Source organism: Tachypleus tridentatus, chromosome 13 (assembly GCF_004210375.1).
Source record: "Tachypleus tridentatus isolate NWPU-2018 chromosome 13, ASM421037v1, whole genome shotgun sequence".
NCBI lineage: Eukaryota > Metazoa > Arthropoda > Merostomata > Xiphosura > Limulidae > Tachypleus > Tachypleus tridentatus.
In genome coordinates, this window is record NC_134837.1 from 10,956,962 (window position 1) to 10,968,769 (window position 11,808).

Sequence of the window (11,808 nt, forward strand, 5' to 3'; positions counted from 1 at the left end):
AAACAACTTTAAAACACATTCTAATTTTTAGTTAAGAAAGAATTATTTCTTTAAAAAGATGATTTAACAAATGAAATGTGTTAGTAACATCAATGTTGAAGTTTGACATTAAAAATCAACAGTTTCCTGAAAATAAATGGTAGATTTAAATTTTTACTCTTCTTAAAGAGTAGATATGTAAGGGCAGCTTTCCCTCATTGTCCATAGAGGGCACTGTTTTAAGTCTCCTACTGTTTTGTTTTTGTATTAAATTTCAAGCAAAACTATGCTCGGGCTATCAGTGGTAGCAACCCTTAATTTAGCAGTGTAAGACTGGAGAGAAGGCAGCTAGTCATCACTGCCAACTCTTGAGTTGCTCTTTTACTAGCAAATAGTGGGATTGACCATTACATTATAATGCCTCCACAGTTGAAAGGGCAAACATGTTTGGTGTGGCAGGGATTCAAACCTGCGACTCTCAGATTACAAGTCGAGTGTTTTAACCACCTGGCCATGCGGGGCTCCGTCACCTACTGCAGTTGAAATTATTTAGTTAATGATTTTCAGTTTAGATGTCTATATTAATATGAACTTTTGGAAAGGATAAATTCTATTCATGAAATTTTTTTTTAATGTAATCTAAGCATAACTGAACAATTCTCAATAGAAGTTAACAGGTAAAACTACTATTACAAGACTCAACCAATACTCAAAGTTTCACAGCTTTCCAGCTATTTTAACAACTGTTTTTCTTACTTCTCAAACTGCCCTCAAATCTGAAATCTGTAATACAATAGAATAAGAGTGTATTTTTCTCAACATCTGTTAAATCAAATTTCATTCTTTCAACAGTTCTAGGCTATCAGACTTGCCATATAAATATGGTAAAAGTGTTTTCATAGTAAGTAAAATACTATTATTAGTGTTACTATTACAGTAGTTTGTTTTTTTTTAAATATAAGTCTAGGTACTTAAAAAACTTTACTTCATTGTTATATTACCTTCCATCAAAAGCAATAATCAGCTAGAAAACTAATAAAACCTTCTCGGAAATGGATGAAATATTGAAGTAATTTATCAGATTATCAGAAAAATGTTTTATTAACTGTAAAACGGCAAGTAAGAAAACTTTCCAAAGAACGGGCAATTTTACCACTTGCTTCTAGCGATATGCATTGAACTATTTGTTTATTTAAACAAACCTTTTGTGTCAAATCGTTCTTATAATGTGCCTATTACTTAAGTTTTATGAACATAAACAAAATAAATAATCCTAAAGAAATTCAAAGTACAAATGCATATCATGACATTATGCAAACCATTACACAAATTTATAAAACTGAACATATTAAGTAAATGTAAATATCAAGTGTTGGTGACTTGAATCTTACTAGCCCTAATATTAAAACATGTACTTCATACCTTTTCATTGCACTATTTAAAAAAAAAAAAATTCATAGAAAAGTGTCCAAAACTATTAATATTATCAAACCCATGAATCAAATTTCCTAAATTTCAATCTCTAAATGCTCTAGAGAAAACAATTCTAAACTTTCAATGGAGAAAGAAAGTGACTGTTTAAGAAAATGCAAAAGAAAAACACAAACTGAGGCAGTCTGTCAATGTGTTTTTTTGGACAGGGATCTGAATCTTCAATGATGATTTCTATAGAAAAACACAAGCTGAGGCAGTCTGTCAATGTGGTTTTTTGGACAGGGATCTGAATCTTCAATGATGATTTCTATAGAAAAACACAAACTGAGGCAGTCTGTCAATGTGTTTTTTGGACAGGGATCTGAATCTTCAATGATGATTTCTATAGAAAAACACAAGCTGAGGCAGTCTGTCAATGTGGTTTTTTGGACAGGGATCTGAATCTTCAATGATGATTTCTATAGAAAAACACAAACTGAGGCAGTCTGTCAATGTGTTTTTTTGGACAGGGATCTGAATCTTCAATGATGATTTCTATAGAAAAACACAAGCTGAGGCAGTCTGTCAATGTGTTTTTTTGGACAGGGATCTGAATCTTCAATGATGATTTCTATAGAAAAACACAAACTGAGGCAGTCTGTCAATGTGTTTTTTTGGACAGGGATCTGAATCTTCAATGATGATTTCTATAGAAAAACACAAGCTGAGGCAGTCTGTCAATGTGTTTTTTTGGACAGGGATCTAAATCTTCAATGATGATTTCTATAGAAAAACACAAGCTGAGGCAGTCTGTCAATGTGTTTTTTTGGACAGGGATCTGAATCTTCAATGATGATTTCTATAAAAAATAGCAGACAAAATTGCAAAAGCAAGTGAGAAAGTACAGAAAACTCCTGGTACCAAATCACCAGGAAACACTTATGTCGAGGAGATGTTTAATATTTACATTAAATCTGAACAATTGTATTCAAATATTTTTCAAGTATAACTTGAAACTACAGTCTGAGGACCCACACATCCATTAATTGCAGATAACCAAGGTTATTTTATTCAGAGATTTGTTAAACAGACTTGTGGCACTACATATAATTTTGAATTTTGATTTCCAAGACAAAGAACTTTAATTTAAAAATGAGTTGGTTTTGAAGTTGGGACTTTTCTTGCAACAATCGACAAAAGAGGCCAGCTTTCTTTCTATGAAGATGTAAAAATTTACTATGAAATTGCATTGTAATGTATGAAAACGTTGGAACATATGAAAACCAAGCTTGCATTTCATGACACAAATATGAAACATGCAGAAGTAACAGATGTATCTGTAAGAAAGTTTTTTGGAATTGATTGAATACTTTGTTGGAAAATTCAAGTCAGTCACTAAGAGGGATGCACATTGGGCTAGTATAATAAACTTTCTTCAGCAGGAATTTCTCCTCTATCAGGCTAATTCACTGATTGGCGTGGACCTCGCTGGGGGGTTGATGTAATATTAGAAAAATGAAAGATGAACTAGGTAAGTTTAAATAAGATAACTTCCCCAAAGTAACAAAGTCTGTCCTTGTAATGGAAGTTGTGAAAGGGATTTTTTTAAAATCGTTACAGACTTTGGGGATCATTATAAAACTCCACCTTAGAATCTGTGCTGATAAGAAAGATGTCGAGAAAATTGTGTTTCTACCAAGAATGTACAAATGAGTTCTTAAAGAAAGTAAAAAATGCTACTTACAGGGTTCTTAGTCCATAGTACTCTATAATCAGTAAGTACAATGTGAAATGTATTTTGTAGCGACATCAGTTATTTTTCACACTTTCCTCTTGTCCTGGTGGGGAATACTGTATTTCACAATTTAATGTTTGTAGGTCTGGCATTATGCATTGTAGTGGGAAAGGTATTTAGGGAATGGATCTGACATCTGGTGATTTCACTTCCAATATTAAAAAAATTATGAACATATGTTAAAAAATTAACATTACAAATGACATTTATCAAAGTTGACTAAAACTGATGGAGGTCATGAACTATAGGTCATAAAAAGTCACTTATATCTAGCAAGAAAGACTTGCAGTCATTTGTTCATATATTTATAGTTCTTTCTGTCATTATTTTCAACCTAATTAAACTGATCTTTCTGCAGTTGTGCTAAGCATTCTTCGTTCTTTAGAGACTTATTACAGTCTCAGAAATTACATGTAACATCATGTATTAGTATAACACTTATTACAGTGTCAGTATTTATATGTAACACTTGGTATGTCAGTATGACTGACTTAAAGAGGGTTAACAGTCTCAATCTGTAATGTGTAATGCTTCAGAACTGTTGTTTTGTTTTCCCCACAGATGTGCCAGGAAGAAAATGTCCAAATATTTTGTTTCCTCATACCAGATACATACACTCAGGTGATTACTGCTCATTTCACTTTGTTCATAAGAAAAATTCATTAAAAATGTAACTATTAACTATCAATCCATGATGTGTATTAACCAGCTGTTTAACCTGAGTACCAGTCAACTTCTAAGACTGCCAGAACAGTATATATACCTCCTGTATATGCTGTCACAATACTTAGACAAATATCTAGTTGAGAAAGGGTTTATACCTAAATAACAGAAATATAGTTTCCAGTTTAATATGTAAAATCAGTATTTGACTGTTTGTTTGAGTTTCCAAATATTGTTCTTGGAGATGCTGAATGACTAAACTCCATAGTTTCTTCTTTGATTCCTACCAGGTAAGAATTTTTATAATTAGGTGTGTTTTTCTCTCCATCTTTGTATTTTTAACTATTCTTTTATTGTAAGTGTTTTAGCTCTGTAACTACTATGTACTTCAATCTTAATCATGTTAGATGACTCTCAAGTTTCTGTTTCAGTAATAAAATCAGTGAAAAAGATTGTTTCTAAATGGTGAAATTTTTGTTACGGAGAAATACACGTATAATTGTGGCCATGAAACGTTTTTACCTCCTACTTAGGTCATCATCAGGCAAGAGAAAATAACGATTATTTGACACTTTAGAGAATACAAGTTTAAAATAATGTCCTAACTGTATGAATGAGTGATAATAGTAAAATTAACCAACAGTAACACGATACAAGCAGTACCTATGGAGATGAAGAAATAAGATAAAAACTTTTAGTATTTGTTTTTATTATCATTATTATTCCTCGGTAACAAATATTTCACAAGTTAGAAACAATGAATTATGATGTTTAAAACTTGTCAAAAACTCTATGAAAAGCATGTGAAAAATATTTAATTTTGTTTTTCTAATATTTCCAAAAACATATTGTTACTTGATGTAGTTATTTGCATTCAAATTCTAAACGGTTCACCTGCGAGGTGATTTTCATTTTGTGTGTAAAAATATTCTTTATTATATTATAGTTTTAACCTTCCACTTGCATAACCTCTAGAACCTCCTAAACGATTTATCAAAAAAATGTTTTTAAGGTAGATGTTTATATTTTATTTTCTCCACCATATCAGTGAGTACTTATTATTATCAATATAGAGTGAAATACTTAGAATTGAGGAACAGAAATGTACACATTAACTCTTGTTTGAATAATTTTAAAATATCATATTTGGATCATATGCATTATTTCATGACTTCACTTTTTCATTTCCACCTTATTTTAATTGTTTTCCTTTCCAATTGATTATTTATATTGACACACGTGTCAACAGCTACCCATGAACAAAGCAGCCAACAACTGTAAAAGCACTTGCATCTACCCAAGGACGACAACTTGGTGATAATTTCAAAATTACCATTGTTTGATTATAATGTAAAATAAGTTCCTAACAACTGTAAACAGATGCATGTTAATATCACATGCAACTTTTAAAGCTCAACATTAACTGTAGCAAGTGGACATGGTACCTGGAAGAGGTTGACAAAATTATTGTTTTGTTTCAAATGTCTTATGTGAAAGAACTTTGAAGCATATGTGTCAAACAAGCAAGTAAACTACATTCTTTATTCAAGCTTACATGTACATGACCACCTACGTGTACGTGACTACCCCTTTTAACTTGAGCTATATTTTGCCAAATTTCAAAATTGTTTATAGCATGTCATTTTTGTTATCTCCATTTCTCCTGTTATTAATATCAGTGAAATAAAGACATGTGATGCCCTCATGTGTTTATATTTTAAGTGTACTTAAAGTACTGTAGAAACATAACTTATTACTGAAATTAATTTCAACCCAAAATTCATTACTTAACCAGTTTCAGATTAGTAACAGATGTAAATTTTGGAAAATGTATGAACTTACGAAAAATATGACCAAACAATCTGTTCAAAAGTATTAACAATAAATAAGGAACTTTGGCCTTCTGTTAGTTCAAGCTTAGTTAGCACTATCAAGTATTTTTACAAAATAAAAAAATGTAATGAGCTTTTCCTCAACCTAAAGTATTTCGGAGATAACTTATTGAATTACTAGACAAGCCATCATTAGGCTGTTTCCTTGTAACCATATTTAGAGGAAAGTAAAATATACTCTCACCTATTTCTCTTTTAATAATTTAAAGCAAATTTATTTCAAATTCTGTAAACAGTGGATTTACAGTTTTAACTGTTGCCGAGTTAATGTACAAGAAATATCTGAGTGTTTTTAGATTTTAAAATCTAAAATGTTTAATTTATATAAATGATAAATGAAGAGGCAGTGTGCTGTTAAAAGTTTGATAAACTTAATTTAACTGGTGGTTAAAGATATATAACATTTCAATGTTTGTATTCACACACTTGGTAAAACATAAATATACCATTTGGTTTGTATTACTCATTCTCAGAAATTATTGGTAGATGTAAAAGTCATTATTTATATATTAGAACATCATAATAACTTGACCAGAAGACAAATGATTGTGTTTTTATGTTCATTATACCTCTGTATCTTATAAGTGGGTATTAAGTTATGTTTCTTAGTTAGTTTTGTGATCTACTGCTATAGCAGAAGAACCAGATAGTATAGAAAGAGGCAAATTAACAAGAAGAACAGAAATATCTAAATGGTCTACAGAATACAGGGAACCAGCAGTCAGTGTTAGTGGCAATACATTCTCTGACATAGGTGAAGGTATACAGTTAATTCATTATGGTTAAACGTGCTGATGACGTGATCTTACGATGTATCGATTATCAGACATTAATGGTAGGTACGATAAAATCAGATATAGTAACAGTAAGTTTTTATATTTTCAATAGATAACTCATAACATGTTTTTAAACACACACAAAATTAAGTAAAATATTTTTTCAGGAGTTTTACCGCCAAAATAAACGATAGTTTTTATCCTGATGTCGTGAAAATAACTTAGTGTTAAGTTTAGGCTCTAGTGTTCACCATATTGTAAGTGTCGTAATATGAGTATTATGGAAAACAAAACATATCATACAAAAGTTGCTGAATGGATGTAGAATGTAACCATGGTAACCAGGGTGTGACAGAAAATAATTTAATATCATTTTCGTTTTAAGCAACAGCCTTCAAATGTTTTATATATGTATTAAAACTTGTATATTGTTAACACCAAGATGATAAAAATCCTTAAACCAAAATAAAGGAAAAAGAATAAACTGCTATAGTTGGTTCTCACAGTGACTGAAGACAACTCGGTGAAAGAAACCTAACTTTCAGACGTCCATGGAAGCTCTCATGTTTCTAACATTCCAAGAAATTTCTCGTGAAGATTCATTGTGAAGGGAATGAAAATAACAGGACCACACACAGTGAGGAGTGGCCACACAATGACTGAGTTATGTATAGGAGAGACATCAACCTGGACAAGTGAGGACAAGAAATCAACTGTTATTAAATAATAACTCCTTAATCTATTACCATAGGTTTTTAAACTGTTTTCTTTATAAAGCTGGTATGTTTATTAATTTCATTGTAGTTTAAACAACTTCAAAAACATTTTGAAGTAAGAAAGATGCAGGGAATAGAGTGGAAGCTAAGTAAACACATTATTCTCTCAGCTTAGAGGAACATAATTTAGGTATACATGTGTGGTTTTACCTTCAGACCATAACAAAGTTTCCTGTAGACACAGTTGTTGGTGTAGATACTACACAAAGTGTTGAGTTATTACGTTTACACAGTAAGCCAAGATCTCGAGTTTAACAGTGGAATTTCTTTAAGTTTGGTTGCTATTTATAATACCATCAACTAAAAATGTGGTTTTATTAACATAAATGAAGTCAAAGCTTTTATCTAAAAGCAAAGTTTTATGCAGTTTGATAACTTTATTGGATAAAAAAAATACATATTTTTCTGTTTCTTTTGGTTTCACTTAGAATTTTAAACTGGCTAACCATTAAAATAATATTAAAATAAATCGGTGAGCAACAAAAATAGAAGTGTAAAATATTTATTTATCCACAAGGAGAACTTTAAAAGTAAAGTAATTTATCAAACTTGAGTAATATAATTAAACTAGCGAAGCCTACTTTAGAAATAACCTCAACGTTGTTAATTTCTATAAATTTAACATTTGCGTACAATGTAGATAAACACGTTTTGCGTATGTTGTTGGTTTTTCCCATTAATATGTATATAATTAAGTAATATGACTTCAAATTTTCAACCTGATGGATAATAGATTAAATCAAAAGTATTAAATTAAGGGTAAAACTGTACAAGAAGTAGACAAATAAAAGTGGCCCCCTTGAAAATGTTGTTAATTTATTATATAACAGAAAAAATTAGTAAAACTGTATGTTCATTGTGTCTACACAGGGTTGAATCACACATTCTAACCAAAATAATTTATTGTATCTACAAGAATTGAATCACACATTTTAATCAGAATAATTTATTCTAGTAATTTCTTGGTTACACTTAACACACACAAGCATCCGCTCTCCAAACAATAAATAACGATTTGAAAACCCGATAGACTGAAGAACGAGTTTTGTAATTTGTAACAGATGGATAGAATAGATAATGTTGGAATAACAAAAATGTTTTATTCTAAAATAGGAACAGAGAACTGGTTGATCGAGTAGCGGCGGTAGACAATTATTTCTGAAGTGCCAAAAGATTAAAAGTGAAGTAATCAAGTAGCAATACGATCGTCAAATTGAAAAACATTCGAAACAAAGGTTAAACTTGTGTCTGGACATAATCTGTTCTCCAATAAAGAAAATACCAGACTTCATTCTTTCTCTCTGAGTAGCCGATCATTTAGAAACTTAGATCATAATAACCTGTATCTCTGCTCCACGTACCATTCAATAACGTTGGGATACTACAGAACTATCCGATGAAACTATTGGTAAGTTCCTTAACAAAACTAGCTGCAGAAAGTTATACTTAAAATATTAGCGGATCACAACTTGAAAACAAGAATTAGTATATAACGGACGTTTCGACATTTCTCTTACATTCTATCCATTAGTATTAACAAAAACAAATTAATTCATAATATTGGAGTTATTGAAAGTTTTGAAAGAGCAGATTTAAACCGTAGTAATATAATGGAATATATGATAAAACGTGTGGTTTACACATATTTAATAAATGAATAATAACCATGTAGAAGAAAGTTCACCTTTCGAAAGTGCTCAGGTTGCAGGGTTTTTATTCATTTACTTTTTGGAATTTCGCACAAAGCTACTCGAGGGCTATCTGTGCCAGCCGTCCCTAATTTGGCAGTGTAAGACTAGAGGGAAGGCAGATAGTCATCACCACCCACCGCCAACTCTTTTACCAACGAATAGTGGAATTGACCGTTACATTATAACGCCTCCACGGCTGGGAGGACGAGCATGTTTGGCGCGACCGGAATGCGAACCCGCGACCCTCAGATTACGAGTCGCACGCCTTAACACGCTTGGCCATGCGGGCCATTCATTTTCCAAACGTACATGTTTTTCCAACATCGTGCACGTTTAATAAATATTGTTAAGAGAAACGATTATAAAGGTTAAATATAAGCACTGTATTTTTATAATAGTATTACATATTAAGTAAAACACTGAGAGAGAGAATTAATTACGTTAATAACAACAGAGAGGAGTCGGTGTTATTACTTAGTGTTTGGTGATCATGGTTAGGTTTCAACAGAGAGTTTATAATCTAGTATGTACGTATTTGTAGGTGGCGTCCAGTTTTACCAATTTTGGCAGCTTTACAAATGCTTCAAGTATATGTAAATTATTTATATAAGACCACGAGCGCATTGAAATGGGTAGTGTGTCTTAGATTTTAAAGATATTTTAAATTCTGTCTTTGTAATTTGTGGTAATATGTTTGATTATTAACTTGATGTTTGCGTTTGTTTGCATATAAAAGGAATGATAAAAACTATTGGATATTTTAAGACACTGAATTTCTATTTTGTTTGTTACAAATTTTAATGTGATAGAGCATTAGCACTTAAGGTGATAAGAATTACTTTGTAATATGTTACGAATTTTTTAAACTTCTGAATGAAGACAGAAGTACTCCGAACAAATATGACAGGCTCTGATTAGAATATTTAGAACAAGGTCATGTTTGAAACAGTCTGATATGAAACTGTTGAAACGAGTGTTTAAGCCAATAAATGTGTTATTACGGTAAATAGCTGTGGCGAACAGACTGTTATTTTGTTTAATTAGATGCATTAAAAAGTAAGTTATGGTTTTCTTCCATGTAAAGTTTGTATATGGATAGTGTGAGTTTAGGTGTTCCACAAATTTTGAAGTGAGAGGTATTGTAAAAGAGTAGAACGGTATAACCAACATACCTTCTATATAATACTGGCTTGTAATAAATGGGGTAAGTAACCAACCACTGACGTTCGTAATAACACAGAAATATATTTGTAATAGTCGGACCTGGAGATGACCCCATCTTCACTCCGCCAATCTGGTACATAAAGTTGACCATCAGAAACGAAGTGATTGTTTTTGGGGACCAATTTAGGAAGCTGTTCGAGTTTTTGTTTGTTAAAGTCTGTTTGATTAAAACTGTTTGATTCTTATTTTAATTGTTTCTTTAAGAGGGAAGTGAATATGAAACATAACGAATTGGTATGCATTGAAAAATTTAGATATCTTTTGAGTAAAAAAAAAAAAAACTTGAAAAAGTAAATTCGTTCTTAGTGAGCTTGATGCAGTTGCAAGTTATTTAGCAAGTTTGTAGACGTGGGAACAAAGAGCAGGTAGAACAGGTCTGAGGGATAAGCCACATTTAAGTATTTGTGGTAAGCCATATATAAAACCAGTGTAGGAACCTATAGTTCTGCAAAAGTGGTGTCAGAGATTAATTCAAAATTTTAAAAATATCTTAAAGTCTGTTGTAGCATTTTCACACGCTTGAGAGTAGGATTAAGCTAATAATCACCGAGGGGGTTTCAACTTTTATCCGTCATTTAAAATGTCTTTCATATGGGAGGCATACATTTTTTTTAAAATGACACTTGTGCCTCTATCTGGCTCGATAACAACAGTATTTTGGTCACTGGTAATTAAGCATACAAGAATGTATGTGAGAACAAAGAACCGACTCGGAGACTGTTGTTTGTTTGTTTTTGAATTTCGCACAAAGCTACTCGAGGGCTATCTGTGCTAGCCGTCCCTAATTTAGCAGTGTAAGATTAGAGGTAAGGCAGATAGTCATCACCACCCACCGCCAACTCTTGGGCTACTCTTTTACCAACGAATAGTGGGATTGACCGTCACATTATAACGCCCCCACGGCTGAAAGGGCGAGCATGTTTGGCGCGACGGGGATGCGAACCAGCGACCCTCAGATTACGAGGTCGCACGCTTTAACACGCTTGGCCATGCCAGGCAAGAGACTAATGATATGGACCACATACCATTGTTTATTCTATATCCAAAATACTTAAGTATTCGTTGGCATAGAAAATACCAAAGTTGCCTTGGAATAATTCTGCATCAAACACGGCCAATTCTTCGTTTTGTTTATGTAATTGCATTTTACTCTCCATTTGATTTATTATTTCTGACACCATATAGAATAAATTATTCATTAAGCTGTCATATTCATATATACACCAGTTTAATTTAGAAATCTTACTTGAAGCATTATGCATTGTTAGACTAGAGAGGATGACATTTGATACTTATAGAGAGTTTGTCTGTTGGCTGCTCTGAAATGGTGGTCAAACTGTCATCTTCGTGTTCCTGATATACAGTAGTCTGTCTTCTGTATACTTTGGAGAGAACTGGTGCGGGATTGTCTGACCTCAAGAAATGCAGTTGCCTCCTCGCTTTTTCCCAAAAATCAGGTAACCCTTGTAAGAAAAATTATAACATTGAAAATAAATGGAGCATCATCAATAGGACAGTAACAGCAAACAAAAAGACCTCAATCATTTTGTAAATCTCTGTGTACATTATCTAATATTTTAAAATTGTGTGCATATTGCC

General features: G+C 32.0%; 2 long non-coding RNA genes and 1 pseudogene across 3 annotated transcripts in view; 1 reads left to right on the forward strand and 2 right to left on the reverse strand.

The window, feature by feature from the left end:
• The window catches only part of LOC143240069 (atrial natriuretic peptide receptor 1-like), a 460,913-nt pseudogene that overhangs the window by 382,167 nt on the left and 66,938 nt on the right, over positions 1-11,808 (reverse strand). The gene's annotated exons all lie outside the window — the stretch shown is intronic.
• On the reverse strand, positions 524-11,668 carry LOC143240072 (uncharacterized). Its single transcript, XR_013021548.1, has 3 exons — positions 11,456-11,668; positions 7,023-7,205; positions 524-2,251 (listed from the first exon to the last, which is right to left on the reverse strand). It is a non-coding gene; the product is annotated as an uncharacterized LOC143240072 (long non-coding RNA).
• LOC143240073 (uncharacterized) lies at positions 6,452-8,680 on the forward strand. Its single transcript, XR_013021549.1, has 3 exons — positions 6,452-6,577; positions 7,025-7,213; positions 8,408-8,680. It is a non-coding gene; the product is annotated as an uncharacterized LOC143240073 (long non-coding RNA).